The sequence below is a fragment of the Meriones unguiculatus genome, chromosome 21 (genome assembly GCF_030254825.1).
Source record: "Meriones unguiculatus strain TT.TT164.6M chromosome 21, Bangor_MerUng_6.1, whole genome shotgun sequence".
NCBI lineage: Eukaryota > Metazoa > Chordata > Mammalia > Rodentia > Muridae > Meriones > Meriones unguiculatus.
In genome coordinates this window covers 17,951,868-17,967,777 of record NC_083368.1, presented here as the reverse complement: position 1 = coordinate 17,967,777, position 15,910 = coordinate 17,951,868, and the positions used below count along the sequence as shown (strand labels likewise).

The 15,910-nt window shown below is 44.7% G+C and overlaps 1 protein-coding gene across 3 annotated transcripts in view; it reads left to right on the top strand.

The window, feature by feature from the left end:
* Lhfpl3 (LHFPL tetraspan subfamily member 3) overlaps positions 1-15,910 on the top strand; it is a 461,755-nt gene that overhangs the window by 388,334 nt on the left and 57,511 nt on the right. The window lies entirely within an intron of this gene.

Here is a 15,910-nt window from a genome sequence, read left to right as displayed (position 1 = left end):
GAAAAGTTGACCTGTGACTGGTAAGGAGCTAGGAGTTTCTAGGCTGCTAGCAATGTAGTGTGCTAACACTTGACCTGGCCAGGGATCACACATAGCTACAATGTTATGTGTTCAATACATAGCTACTTGTTAGACTGTGCACTTATGTTCTATGTACTTGTCTGAAAGGGTATTTTTCATACACACAGTCACACACACACACACACACATACAAATTCTCAGAAAGATAAGAAGACCACGTGACTAGGGATGTGGGGGAAACTAAATACATACATTTTGATGTTCTAATCACAGTGCTTTGTCCAAAGGCCCCAGTTGGGCCCTCTCTCCTTTTTCCAGTGCCCCTTCTACCCTGTTCCATGCCCTTGGGAGTCTTTCTTGGGACTGGTTTCTGATGCACAGGGAGGTCCCTTATTGACAAATTACAGGGAATGTAGTTATCACCACATGCCAGTACCGAAGGAAAGAGGGTCCATAGTTGAAACTTACAGGGTACCTCCCATCCCACTCTCCAAAGAACGAGGGTTCCATGTTTGGAACTGCTCTGTTCGTGCAGAATGGAGGCGCCAAACACCTCCTTTCTGCCTCTGACCACATTTGCAGGATAGCCCAACAGGAATTCATCCTACAGTATTCTGTTACCTATTCTAGGAGACGTACAGCAGCCTTCACTGTCGTTATGAGGACAAGATAGGAGTCTCTGTTCAAAAGAACAGCTTGAAGAGCCATATCTTATAAGAAACCTTTATTTTTAAACCTCTTCCGGGTGGGGGGAGGGGGACTTTTAAGAGAAAGTATGTTTGCCAATAGAATCTAAGATATTCCCACAAACCAAACCAACCCACCAAGGCAACAAGAATCATCAGGCTGGGTGATGAATGTGCCTTAAAAAAAAAACAGAACAAAATGAAACGAAAAAGTCACACATATTCTAAAGCTGATTTCTTTTCATGTCTGAGCCCGGCAGGACTCTGTGTTGCTGCCTGGGACTCAGGGTTCTGCACTAAATCTCAGGGCTGCTGGAACCACTGTGCTGTCTGCTGATATGCTCCAAAAAGAGATGCATTTGCCAAAGATAAGCAGATAAGCCACACAATGCATAAACGCCGGCTGTAATTCAAACCTATTCTATTGCTTTGGATTTTAAATCATCACCTTTGATCTTAATTTTAGCCTTCTATAGTAACCATGGTTTCCGAATCCTTCTTTCAATTGCTCTGGGAAGTTGCATAAAGAAGATGTTGGGTTAATCTCTTAAGCCCCATCTGAAATGTCAGCCTGGTCTGGGTGGCAATTTACATAGAGAATGAAAGTCAGAGCCTGCTCTCACAGGCACACCAGAGCTGTCAGAACTGCTTGGGACAATGAGATAAGGTCTGAACAGCCTTTGCCAGGTTCTTTCAAAGAACCTCACCTTGCCACAGGTAACTCCTCCCTCAGGCCACACAAGACTATTTTAGCACCTCTCTTCTTGTGAAGAAACTACATCTTCCTCCCCTACCTCGATAACCTGTGTCTCCTGCCTTTGTTCATCCCCTGGGCCAAGCGTCACTTCTGGGGATCTTCCTTCATTTTCCACTTTCTGCTCAGCCCTGGCCCCATCACCGCCTGGCCACCCTAGCTCACAAGGATCTCTCCCTGTTGGGAGGCTGACTGTCTCTGTGCCTCTGCCTCTCTGGGCACATCCTTAGATCTTCATCAGATTATCACATTGCATTGTTATTTGCACCAACTAGGACAAGCTTGCCAGCCCTTGTAACAAACAGCAGGTGCTGGTTATTTTTAACCTCAACCCAAGACGGGTTTTTCCTCCTTATGTGATTGACCTGATCTGCCTGCTGCCTTGATCCTGCCCATCCAAATCAGAAAAAGACCAGGACCACCTTTTTCAAAGAAGTTTTTTCATATAAACACCATCTATTTTCTTTTTCTTTTTCTTTCTTTTTTTTTTTTTTAATGCTCTCACCTTTCAACACAGTCTCTGCAACCCATCATTTTCTGAATCCCCTACAACACTTGAGTGCTTGTGTTTAGGTGAATAGAATACTCTTTACTTTCTTGTTCCCCTTTCTCATTTTTCAGAGATCCCTGAGGAAAATAATAATGGTGTATAAATATGTACACGTGTGTGGGGTGTGTACGCATGTGTTGTGTGTGTCTATAAATGGGTGTGTTTGTGTGGGATATGTGTGTACGTGCATCCCTGAAACTCTCGCACCTCATGGAACTCTAACGCTTTTCCTTCTTCGCTGACTGAGAGTATTACAAAAGCCTCCTCTGTTCTAATCCTGTTCAGTGTCCTCCCCACAGTCCCTCCTTGCACCCCACTGTCAGCTGTCCTTTGAAATCCTCCTATGGCTGACTCACCTTAAATATTTAGTTAAAACTCTCTTCCAGTTCCAAGCACTTAGACCAGGGACTGGCTGTTTAAATTCAAATTTATTAAGCTGAAATATGGTTCATTTCCAAAGTGGTCACCCTGGTTACATTCCAAGTATCCCATAGACACGTGAGGCTAGTGACTTACCATTTTGGACAGTGCAGAACTGAGTATTCACTAACATTTTTTTTAAAAGATGGAAGCTGAGAGATGGCTTAGAAGGCAAACATGATTGTCACCAAAGCTAATGATCTGAGTTTGGTCCCTGGAACCTACATGGTACCAGGAGAGAACTGATCCCCATGAGTTGTCTTCTGACCTCCACATAGGCATTGTGACACACACATACACACAAATAAAAGTGTAAATTTTAGTTAGAAAGTAGAATGTTTCCAACATCACAGAAACTGCTATTGGATAAGATTTGACATGGATCAAGCAAGAAACAGAATGAGGAAACAGCAAGAAAGCTAGGTTGAGCTGGAAAAGAGCACACAATTTATTTCAAGGCTCTTAGGAATATGTTACGTAAAGTCCTCAGAGAAGGAGGGTGTGCCATCTTCCTGGTCTACCATGTTCAACAAGAGTCTTCTTACTGCCCTTTGTGTAATCGACCAGAACTGTTGCAATCAACACTGCCAAGAAGCTGTCCCTGGGGTCTAAGACTTGTTCATCAAATCCCCTGCCTACAGAGAGCAGCTGGCCAAGTCACCCCAAGATCTGTGCATCTTTGAATATCTTGATGATTTTTAACCGGTTGCCGCACATTCGGTTTCACATCACCTCACGGACATTTTTAATACCTGAGCCAGGGATGAGCATGTTCTCACAGACCCCAGCTTATAAATAACATAATCAGTGGCCTCAATTTCAGGTATTCAAGAGAGAAACCCGGAGCAAAGCCAAAAGAGAAAAAAAAATGTTCCACATCCTCTATAATGTTGGCTCTTTGTGTGTTAGATTTGAGGATTTGTCTGTTGTTAAAGGTGATGATGATGATGATGGCACTGTAGGGGTTGTTGTTTGAAAGTCCAGTCTCTTTCTCTCTCTCTTTTTTAATTTTTTTCTTTTTTTAATATTTTTATTTTAATTTTTATTAATTATGCTTTATTCACTTTGTATCCTCCCCATAGCTTCCTCCCTCCTCCCCTCCCAACCCCACCCTACTTCCCCCTTCTCTACGAATGCTCCTCCCCAAGTCCACTGATAGGGGAGGTCTTCATCTCCTTCCTTCTGATCCTAGTCTATCAGGTCTCATAAGCAGTGGCTGCATCGTGTTCCTCTGTGGCCTAGTTAGGCTGCTCCCCCCTCAGGGGGAGGTGGTCAAAGAGCAGGCCAATTAGTTCATGTCAGAGACAGTCCCTCTTCCCATTATTATGGAACCCACTTGGACACTGAACTGCCATGGGCTACATCTGTGCAGGGGTTTTAGCTTATCTCCATGAATGGTCCTTGGTTGGAGTATTAGTCTCGAAAAAGACCCCTGTGCCCAGATTTTTTTGGTTCTGTTGCTCTCCTTGTGGAGCTCCTGTCCCCTCCAGGTCTTTCTATCTCCCCCTTCTCTTTCTCTCTCTTGCTTAACCTCTCTCTCTCTCTCTCTCTCTCTCTCTCTCTCTCTCTCTCTCTCTCTCCCTCTCTCTCTGCCAAATGCTAGCAAAAAAAGAAAGACCCTGCACAAACTATCATCTTTAACTATTCACCTTTCAGCTTTCTCCTCTTTTTCTATCTCCAGTCATGCCAATCACCAACTTCGAGATTCTTTCTCTCATCAGACGCATAGAAGTTGTCTGTATAATTCACAGCAATATAGAACTCTGACAGAAAACATGTCATGGCACCCTGTCATCATTCATGGTGTTTGTTTCGCATGACTCCAAGCATTAAGCAAAGCCCCGAATCAGTCCTGGCGTTACTAAATGGATTTAATATCAACTTAATTTGATCCCTGTAAATGCAACTAAAAGTCTTTCATCTTGATCCTGCTCAAAAAATGGTAAATCACATGAATGATAGGAAATGTTTTTTTCATTTCTAATAATAACACTAAAACAGATGGTGCCTATTTACAAGCATTGCAATTATCTTTTCACCACTAGGAATTCACCAAGGCTCACCACAGTTCACTTTCACACAAGCATATCCTGTTGCCTTCATCCATCTCCATCCATATATGGCTCAGTGACAATGTGCTTGCTGTGCAGGTGTCTTCACTTGCGCTCAGATCCACAGCAACCACATGAAAAGCCAGCGTGGGAGGGTGCACGCTGAGTGCTGAGGGGGCCAAGGCAGAGACCAGCAGCTCCCAGGGCCTCTCTGAGCAGCCTGTCTGGCTGAGCCTGTGAATTCCAGGTTCACGGTGGAGAAGGACAGAAGATGTCACTCAGTGTCAACTGTGTGCTTCCATTTGTGCCCCCAGGGGTGAGCATGCCTGCTCACTGGAGCACTCACACGCTCACACCTACACACCCTCACGACCTCACGAACACTTGTGTACACGCTCAGACACTGCTACTGCCACATTCTTCTTGCCTATTTAGATCTAGAAAAAAAAAAAATTCTGGTCTCTCAACCGCTTACATCAGCCTTGCTGAGCCGTTCCCCACCTGATTATGCACAGGAGTTCTGACCCTCCGTCATGAATTACGTCTCAATGGCCCGAGAGTAGGAAGCCCATGCCTTCGCCTTCTCAGAACAAAAACAAAAACACCAGCCCTTGCCTCACCCTTATAACGCATGTGGCTCTCACGCCCACGTCCCGGCAACTGGACAAATCACTTTAAATGCCGTTCGCGGGGAAGCCCTTGCTGGAAAGCAGCCACAACATTCAGGGTTCCAGTCACTGATACTGGTACCTGCTGGCACTTACATGCTTCAGGAGGGCTTCGGGCCAGGTTAACTGACCTGTCACTGCTGCCTGTATTTTTAAGGGCACTCGGATGGTTCCTCAAGGAGCAAAACAGTTGCAAATGCTACAGAGACACGCCCATGGCTTGGCCACCAAAACGGACCCTACTTCTAGTAGGTTCCTAATAGGGTGGATCAAAATAACATGGGGTTTGTTTGTTTGTTTGTTTGTTTCTTTCTTTCTTTCTTTCTTTCTTTCTTTCTTTGGGGTTTTTTTTATTGAACAAATTGTGACTTATTCTTAATGAGAGAGGGAGCACCATCTTTGTCTCTTGCCTGTTTGCCCCTCAAGTCGAACACCATATGTATTGCAGAATTCTCTCCAGGAAAATTGTGCTCATTGGGATGTTTGCACCTTCTCACTCACATACATCTGGGCTTGTTATATCTGAAAATTGGAAAATGAAAGTGCATTCACAGAGCATGCAAAATCCAGGAGTGGGAAACACCAAGCCCATTTGTCATTCTCAGTGGAAAAAAAAAATGTACAGGCAGCTTCTTCTAAAAAAAAAAAAAAAAAAAAGTGGGGAAAGGGGGGATGAATGAAAGAGTGAGCCAAGTGCTAATAATGTACCGGGGCTTCAGATCAAAGCACCAGTCCTCCTGCTCAGCCTCTGAATGCCTGCAATGTTTCTCTGCATTTTGATTAGAGAAAGGAAGATACACGGATTGATATGAACCCACACATTGATGTGTGCCCAGGATATGTTCTCACGAGCCAACAACCACGCCTTGTCAAACCAGACCAAGATTGTGTTGGCAGGGGTGTCCAGCTGGGCTGAAGTCTATTGCGCAAGAGTAAGGCCCTGAGTAGGTGTTTCCAAGGATCCAGAGCAGCTCACCTCATGCCCGCCTTTCTGCAGTTTATAAGTGAAGCACAACGGTCCAGCACATGCAGATAAGCAACACCAGCACCCTCCAGCAGCTATGGAGAGGACACCTCGAGCCTCCATGCCTCAGTGACCACAGGTGTAGGAGAACACCCTAACTTTTCTCTTTAATTTGTTTATTATTTCACTTTACATTCTGATCTCAGCCCCCTCCTCTCCTCCCAGTCCCACTCTCTCCCCCTGTCCCACTGTCCCCTTCTTCTTAGAGAAGGGAGCCCCCTCCCCTCTCGCTTCAGCACTTAATGTCTAATCAGAACTAAGTGCATCCTCTTCCACTGAGGCCAGACAAGGCTGCCAGGCTAGAGGAAAGTGATTTAAGCAGGCAACAGAGCCCATGCCAGAGATAGCACCTGCTTCATTTGCTGGGGGTCCCACATGAAGACTAAGCTGTCCATCAGCTCCCTAAGTATAAGGGGCCTAGGTCCAGTTCACACATTCACTTAGGTTGATAGTTCAGTCTCTGTAAGCCCCCATGGGCCTAGGTTAGTTGACTCTGTTGGTCTTCATGTGGCGTTCTTGTCCCCTTTAGGTCCCTCTATCCTTCCTCCGACTCTTCCACAGGATGCCCAGATCTCTGTCTAATGTTTGGCTGTGGGTCTCAGCCTCTATTCTGATCCACTACTGGGTGGAGCTTCTCAGAGGATAGTTAGCTTGGCTCATGTATGCTAGCAAAGCAGGGTATCGTTAATAGTGACAGGGGTCTCTCCCATGGGGTGGGTCTCAAGTTGGGCCAGTCAGCGGCTGACCATTTCCCTCAACTCTGCTACATTTTTATCCCTGCCCATCTTGTAGGTAGGGTAAATCTTGGGTCAAAAGTTTCGTGGGTAGGTTGGTGTCCTGCTTCCTCCATTGGAAATCCTGCTTGGCTATAGGGGGGTGACGACTTCGGTCTCCATGTCCCCTGCTGCTGAGAGTCTCAGCTAGAGTCACCCCGTGTCCTCCCAGAAGCCTATCTTGTCACAGGTCTCCAGCTTGTCCCAGTGGATTCACTCCCCTCGGCTTTCCATCTCCCTCCCAGCCCTACTGTCTCCCACCCCCATGTTCCCGAACCTGATCCCCTCCCTCATTCCCCCCTGTAACCCTTCTCCCACCCTGTTCCCTCTCTTCAATGTTCTTCTCTACTTCCAATGTCTAATATCAGAGTGGATGCAAAACCAGGACCCACCATTCTTCTGCATACAAGAAACACACCTTAGCAACAAAGCTAGATGTTACCTCAGAGTAAAGGGCTAGAAAAACGTCCTCCAAACAAACGGACCCAAGAAACAAGCAGGAGTAGCCATTTTAGTATCTAACAAAACAGACTTTCGGGCCATCTTGACTTCCTGACCTTGGGTTCTGGCTCATCCTTATCTGTGGTCATTCTGCACATCATGTTCATCCAGCACCACTACAGCTGAGGGGCTCAGTCCGGCAGCTCTTGGTGCCTCATGCTCAGGTCCACTGGAGGCCACCACGGGAGCAGCTTGGGGTTCTGGATATCACCATTGGGCTCACTTCCTATTTTGTGTGTTGGCCTTCTGCCCACAGACTGGATCCTCACCCTGACCTAAGCTGTCTTCCCCTCATGCTGTGACTAGACCAATCTTGCCAGCCCACCTTGATCATGTGTCCTGCATTCCTGGCTGGCCTTCCCTGGGATCATGCTATTCAATTATACTCAACTCTTCTGCAATCACGACCTCTCGAAGTCTCCATGACAACTAGGACCACATAGCTGTGCTGCTTGATGGGGTCCCACTTGTAAAAATAAAGTCTATTTAAACCTTTAAAAAAATAGACTTTCAACTAAAAGTAACCAAAAGAATTGGGGAAGGACATTTCACCTTCATCAAAGGAAAACTCCACCAAGAAGACATCTCAATTCTGAACATTTATGCCCCAAATGTAAGGGTACCCACATTCATAACAGAAACATTACTAAAACTTAAATCACACATTGAACCACACACACTAATAACGGGAGACATCAACACCCCACTCTCACCAAAGGACAGGTCAATGAGACGGCAACTAAACAGAAAAATAATGAAAGCAACCATGAATCAGGTGGACTTAACAGGTATCTACAGAACATTTCACCCAAACACAAAAGAGTATACCACACGGAACCTTCTCCAAAATCACCACATACTCAATCACAAAGCAAGCCTCAACAGATAGAAAAAGATTGAAGTAACCCTTTGTAGCTTATCAGAACACCATGGATTAAAGCTGAACCTCAACAATAGAAATAGCAAAAAGCCTACACATGGGTGGAAAATGAACAACTCTCTACACACTGGTTCAAATAAAAAATAAAGAAAAAAATTAAAGTTTTTTCTAAAACTCAATGAAAATGAAGGCACAAGATATGCAAACTTATAAAACAATGAAAGCAGTGCTAAGAGGAAAGTTCATTGCATTATGCACCTTCATAAAGAAATTGGAGCGATCTCATATTAACAACTTAACAGCTCACCTGAAAGTTCTACAACAAAAAGAAGCAAACACACCAAAGAGGAGTAGACAGCAGGAAATAATCAAACTCAAGTTATGAGATTCTTGCTGCATGTGCCCTAGAGGGTTAGGGAAATACCTTCCACTCTTTTAGAACAATCCCAACCCCTAAGAAAGCAACCAATTTGGCCTGACATTGATCTTAAGATTCCCCAAGATCTGGTCCCAAAAGAGGTGCCTAAAGAGACACATCCATTGTTTCACTTTAAACTGTTTTCCCTTCCCCTGAGAACTATAGTGCCTGGCAGGCACTCACTCCTCTGTGCTAACCCTGTACTGCTCATTTACTGAATAAAACATCCAAAACATTCCTGAGACTATCCTTGATTCCATGTTTTCTGCCTTTAAAAAATTCCATCATCGTAGTGCTCAGCTGTTGGGTTTCTTTAATTTTTTGTTGTTGTTCTTGTATTTGTTTTTGTTTTCTTTTGTTTTGTTTTTAAAGTGACCACCAGGGAAAATCCAAGCTGTGTGTTTTCACAAGTGTCTGTAAGTGGTGAGGACACGGGTAGGCAGTGCCTCCTCCTCCAGGCTCTGTGGGTTGCTCTGGAGTAGGGCTGTCCACCTTCCTCTGGATGCTCCATCCTGAGATACTGTCTACAGTCAGGAAAGCAGGCAGAGAACTAAAGAGTTCCCATTCAGAAGCACTTGTGGCTGTACACATGAGATGATTTAGTGCATATTCTCTCTGAGATTAAGGGCTGCAGCACAGAATGTTCAGTGGATTCTGAAGTCCAGTTCTAAGGTGTCTCTCAAGTACAGTTATCTGTGTCCGCAGCTCTCCTGTGAGAACTAAATCTTCAAGTCCCGGGAAATAGGAATTTATGGGCCCAGAGTTCTAGAAAATTAAGACTGACCCCTTTTAAAGGCATCCATATGAGTGAGACATCTGACATAACTTGTGTTCCACCTCAGCTCACTGCTCCAACTGCATCTGCCTTCTTTAAAAGCCCAAAGGGCCAGGGCTGACACTTCCAGCATGGGGAAAGCAGGGCTTGACAGAGACTGAGTAAAACCATCCATTCTTCCAGGTCCACAGGAAGTATATTTAAATATTAGAAACTGCAGAGAGAGGACATAGGCAAGGCATGTCACAAGCACAGCTTCAGTTCTATAACCAAAGGCTAGTAAGCTTACCACCAGTATTAAGAGCTACTTAGCTGCATAAATTGTAGGACAGAGATGATACCTGAATGTCTACAGTAAGAAATCATCTAGGGATGTAGAGATGGTTCAGTAGTCAAAGAGCACTGGCTGTTCTTCCAGAGGACTCCCCAGAACCCACATAGCAACTCACAACCACCATGACTCAGTGTCAGGGCATTCAACATCATCTTCTGGCCTCCATGGACAATGCACATATAATGTACACATATAATGTACAGGTATACATGTAGGCAGGCAAAATGTCCATACATATAAAGGAAAAAAATATTTTTGAAAAAGAAACATCAATCCCTTGGAGAAAAGATGGTTATTTTGTGAGGCCTGAGGAATTGTAACATGGAATTTCTTGGCAGTGTCACCTGGAAGAAGAAATGGGTAGAAGGAAGTCTTTCAGTGATACAGTGTGTGAGCTCTATCCTTTAGACAGAGGGCAGGGGGGTTCATGGAGACTGGTGATGGAACCTGGCCTCAGTAGACCCTTTCCCAGGCTGTGCTCCAGAGTGACACTGTTGGGTTTGTCTCAAAGCTGGAAAACAAAAAGCTGTTGGTAAATCTAGTGCCATGATGTTGCTACATTAAAAATACAGAAATTCTTGGTCCAGGTGGGTATCTGATGCGGGATATGCCAACTTACTATAATATGCTTATCAGGCCTTAACAGAGAATCCATAAATTTTATCCCAGCTTCACTCTGAGCTTGTGCTGCAAGGCAATTCCTCCCTGAGAGGTTTCCTTCTGCATTGGGAGGCACTGAGTGGGACCATTGTCCTCTGCCCATCAGCAGCAGTTATCAGTTGTACCAAAACCATAAGGTCCCTGGTCGTTTCCCAGGGTCCCCCGAAAATTTTTTCAGGCTGAGAGCCGGGAAGAAGTCACTCTTATTTTTCAAGGAGGATGATGATACCTCTGTCCTCGTAGCCACCTGTCAACACTCCTGTGACACCCTAAAACTCAGCAGACCACATCAACCTGAAGGAATCCCAGACGGGCCAGTGTTTCAAAATAATTATTGTCTTCACCAACAGGGTAAGGCAGAGAGAACAGATAGGCAGAAGGCGGTCAGTGTGAAGGTTGTATTTAAAGGCAGGATATAGGTTTACACCCAAACCTGGATTCATTTTTATTGGTCACCATCCCAGTGTCTACCATGCGACTGGCTTTGAATACCTTATGAAGCATACAAATCCAGAATGAAATAAAATCTTAAGCCCAGAAAATTACAGCCTACATGAGGAAGCCATATTAGACATTTCCAACAATAGAACAACAGTCCACAGTAGCACAGAGGCACAGAGGCATATGGTGTGTAACCAGAGAGCATTATGGGATGTAGTAGGGCCCTGAGTACAGTATGAAGGTTACTGGTAACAGTCAAGCTTGATAGTAATCTCAGAGAAAAAAGAAATAGTCATTGCAATTTTTTCCTATTGCAAAAAATGTTTAACGCTATAGGTGTCTTCTGCATGAAGGGTTTGTAGGCCCCGTGCTCTGGGCTCAGTCCTGTTCTCATCCGCTTTATGCCACTTACCCGCTCTATACCTCAGCTCTCCCATCTCTGCAATGAGAAGGCAAGGCAGGTGGTTGCTAAGGCCTTTCCAGCTCACCTAGGACTGAGCATTTCGAGTGACTTCAAATAATTGCATCTAGTGCAATAAGTAGAGTGAGGTTCCCTGTGCGCTGAACTTCATCCCATGGTGTATTTAATCCCAGAAAATTATATTTCCAAATTTGTTACAGTGCCAGCTTGAAATAGGCATTCTGCCATAAAGATCACTACAAATGTATAAAGCAAAACTCAAAACATTAAAGAGCCCATAAATGCTTTAAAATTAATTTGGTCCTGAACGTGTCTGTGAATGAATGGGCTTGACATAAGCTTTTCAATTCTTCGCTCCATTTCAAAGAGCACACAAGTACAAACTATAAATCTACCCACATGGTTACTGATGTGATCGCTAGACTGAAAAGAAAAGGGGGAAGGGAGATAGAAAGGGAGCTAATGAACTAGTCACATAAGATTGAGGAGCCTGAAAAGCCCAGGACCCCAACCTGTGACTCGTCTCATCTTCTTTGAATTATTCTAGCTATGTAGTGACTCAGAAAGCACATAGTCTATTCACTTTCAGCAGATATATATGGATCTGAGAGAGGAGGAAAGGGGGAGACAGACAGACAGAAAGGCAGAGACAAAGAGACTGACCGTGGAAGGACCTGGGACTGGGGTCGGAAGAATACAAAGAATGTCTTTACTTCTCCACTCAGCAATCAGCAACAGTGAGCCAATGGAAAGAGGGCATGTTTGGACAGCAAGGGTGTCTGCAAAGAACAAATGGAGAATTTGCTGCTACACATTAGCTGCTCTTGAAGAGAGATGTGGAAGGAAAGATCTTGAGCTTGGTGTCAGAACGACTCGGGATCAAACCTCAGACTTGTCACTTTTGGTTCGGTGGTCCTACTTAACCAACTGGGCCCTATTTAACCCATTAGAAGAGGCTAAGACCCCGTAATTTGGAATTTCTAGTGATTAAATGAAATAATGTGTGTGTGTTGGACTGAATCAGCTGTATAGAACAGAAAAATCTAAATAACATGGTAGAGACTGGTTTTCATTCATATAATATGACAGCTAAGGAGAGAGGTTCAGCAGAACGCCTATAGTATCAGGAATGCCTCGCTTTCCTTCAATATTTTGCTCTATTGCCTTTAGTGTGTGGCTGTCACTCTGAAGATCACTTTGTGGTCTTAAAATGATGAACAAATACAACACCAACATTAGCATTTCAGACAGAAAGAAAAGGGAAGAGCGAAAGGAAGCCTATCTCTCAGTGAAGTGAGGCCCCTTTAAAGAGTTTTCTGGAATTTCCCCACTCAACCATCTTTTATTTATACTTCCGAGCCACACCTGTCTCAAAGGGAGCTAGAAGAGTTTACGCTTTAGCTGGACAAATCAGTACCCCAACACTACAGGGAGAGAAAGAAGATAGATATGTGGCCATTGAAGAGTGGCCTGTATGGTGGTGTACAAGACGCCCAGCAAGAAGAATTTGGAACGCAATAACTATAATGGCTTAATATATTATTGAAGCTATTTTGGAAACACTTGAATACCTCACTACACTGCTTTCCTCCAAAGGGAAACTGAATAAAAGATGTGGGATCCTCTTTCGTAAGGTAGCCTTTGCAGATTTGAGGGAAGATTTGAGGGCTCATCAGATCATCACTCAGCCTTAGACTGACAGACCCTCTATCGTCACAAGTGCTGAGCAGTCTTCTCAGGACTAGAACTTCCCTGGGCCACAGCTCTCATAATGATCATAACAATTGAGATCTGGACATCAAGAGGACACAGAGATGGCCTGCCAGCTCTGAGTTCAGGACTCTCTCCTTGCAGCTTTGTCCTGCCATGGCTGGCTCATGAACTAGCTCTGTAGGACTCTCATCAAAAGCTTTGATAATCCAGCCCTCTCTCTATGTGGTGATTTAAAGAGAAAGAAAGAAAGAAAGAAAGAAAGAAAGAAAGAAAGAAAGAAAGAAAGAAAGAAAGAAAGGAAGGAAGGAAGGAAGGAAGGAAGGAAAGGGAAGGGAAGGGAAGGGAAGGGAAGGGAAGGGAAGGGAAGGGAAGGGAAGGGAAGGGAAGGGAAGGGAAGGGAAGGGAAGGGAAGGGAAGGGAAGGGAAGGGAAGGGAAGGGAAGGGAAGGGAAGGGAAGGGAAGGGAAGGGAAGGGAAGGGAAGGGAAGGGAAGGGAAGGGAAGGGAAGGGAAGGGAAGGGAAGGGAAGGGAAGGGAAGGGAAGGGAAGGGAAGGGAAGGGAAGGGAAGGGAAGGGAAGGGAAGGGAAGGGAAGGGAAGGGAAGGGAAGGGAAGGGAAGGGAAGGGAAGGGAAGGGAAGGGAAGGGAAGGGAAGGGAAGGGAAGGGAAAGGAAAGGAAAGGAAAGGAAAGGAAAGGAAAAGAAAAGAAAAGAAAAGGAAAGGAAAGAAAAGGAAAGGAAAAGAAAAGAAAAGAAAAGAAAAGGAAAGAAAAGAAAGAGAACGTCTGCCTGTCCATCTGTCCATCTTTGGGTGCTCTGCACCCTTAGAGCAGAAAAACAGAGGCCCTAAGTCTCTGTGCCCCCATGTTCAAACTCTCGACCAGAGCACAGGTCTGCTTCCTGAATTAGCAAGTGAGAGTCAACAGAGGTTCACAGGATGGACAGGGGAACACCACTGCCCTAGCAAGTGCTTCTGCCTTCATATCAAAGCCAAGAGCTGCAAAATACCAGACCAGCAAGGCATCAGTGTTCCCGGGGCACAGAACCAGGAAACAGTGTCTGATCGTCTTTCCCCGAAGGTGAACAGCCAGAGTTCCTCGGAATAGCACAGCTGATCCTGCTGCCTCCTAAGCACAAGGGTGTTCAGAAAACCCAGAGCAGTAGAGAAGTCCACCAGCCAAATAACAGGTGAAAGGAGCCCAAGCATAACCTCTACAGAGCCATATACTCACACTCAAGAGTCAGACAATGAGGCAATGGGGGCTGGAGAGATGGCTCAGTGGTTAAGAGTGCTGTCTGCTCTTCCTAAAGGACCAGGGTTCAATTCCCAGCACCCACATGGCAGCTCACATCTGTCTGTAATGCCCATTCCAAGAGATCTGACACCTTCACACTAATGCACACAAAATAAAGTTAAATAAATTAGTTTTTATTTAAAAAGAGTCAGACAATAGTTTATCTCAATCTTGGTACCAAAACATAAGCCTAGTTCTACTTCCCAAGGCAGGTGGCATACTATCGTTAGGAGACTAGCAAAGGAGTGTCACTAAGGGGTCCATCATCAAAAGGAGGCAAAACAGGAGACTATATGGGAGCCAGAGGAAAAAAAATCAAAGGATGCACTGTGGAGAGTGCTAATGGGTCTAGTGCCTCTTAAGCCATGGATTGCTGGGCACCTCATAAAATAGGAGAAAAGTGGCTTTCCTTTGAACAGATTGAATATTTATCCCAGTTTATCTAGGACAGCCTCATGATTTGATATGATTATTAATAGCACCCACTTTTATTCTCACAAGCAACTTAATTGAACAACAAATGACATAGTGACTCTATTTTAGAAAAACACTAGAAAGGATAAAAAGTGATATTTTTCATTTTCTCCTGTAACTCGCTATAAAATTTTTTAATTATGCTCTTATCTAGACTATCTTAGTCAAAACAGTATATCATTGAGCTATGCTTTTATTCGTAATGAAGAATGCATTATCCATGCATGATGTAATCCTGAAATTAGAGGCACTTTGCATAACCATGTGCTTTATGCCACTCTTCATTCCCCTGATTGCTAGAAAATTCAATGCAGACAGTTCCAACTTGGGTAAGGAAACTTTGGAGAGAATAAGGTTGGTCTTGCACTCAAAACCTTTCTGTACTTGAAAGCATTCTTTTCCTTAAGAAAAACCGAGTTTGTTTCTCCCAGAAGAAAAACCGCAAACAGTAAAACACTAAGCAAGAGGCAGAGTGTGCAGCTGGATCTGGATGTCCCCTCAGGTGTAACCATGGCCTGTGTTGGAAGAGAGCATGGAAGGGAACTTGTTTCCACCGCAGGCCGGCAGCTCCCTGACCTTCAGAGCACCACTGATAACCCATCCCTCTCTCACACCCAGCACCCACCTTCCTTACAGAACTGCCAAGCACCACAGTAGGATTTCCAGGCTCTCTGAGAATGTGCCCACACAAGTTTTCTCACTGAAAAAATAAAGGTGCAGCCAAGATTTCCAGCTTCACATAAAAAATCATGAAGATGCATGAAAGGGATGCCTCCTGAACGCCTTAAATACATCAGAAGATGCTTCCAGTGACACAGCTGGAGCACACCTAATCCACTGTTTGCAGTAGCTAGATCTGAGTTTGAACACCCATCAAACCTGGCTATTCATTGGGCGGCCCTGAACGGTGGACTGAATCACTTTGGGCCCACAGCTCTCATCTGTCAAAGAGGTAATGTTACGTGCTCTCCAGAACAACAGAGAAGTGCCTGCCTCACAGGAGCCAACCTCCAGCCCCTCTCCTTGACTCTCAGTAACATGAAAACTAATGATGG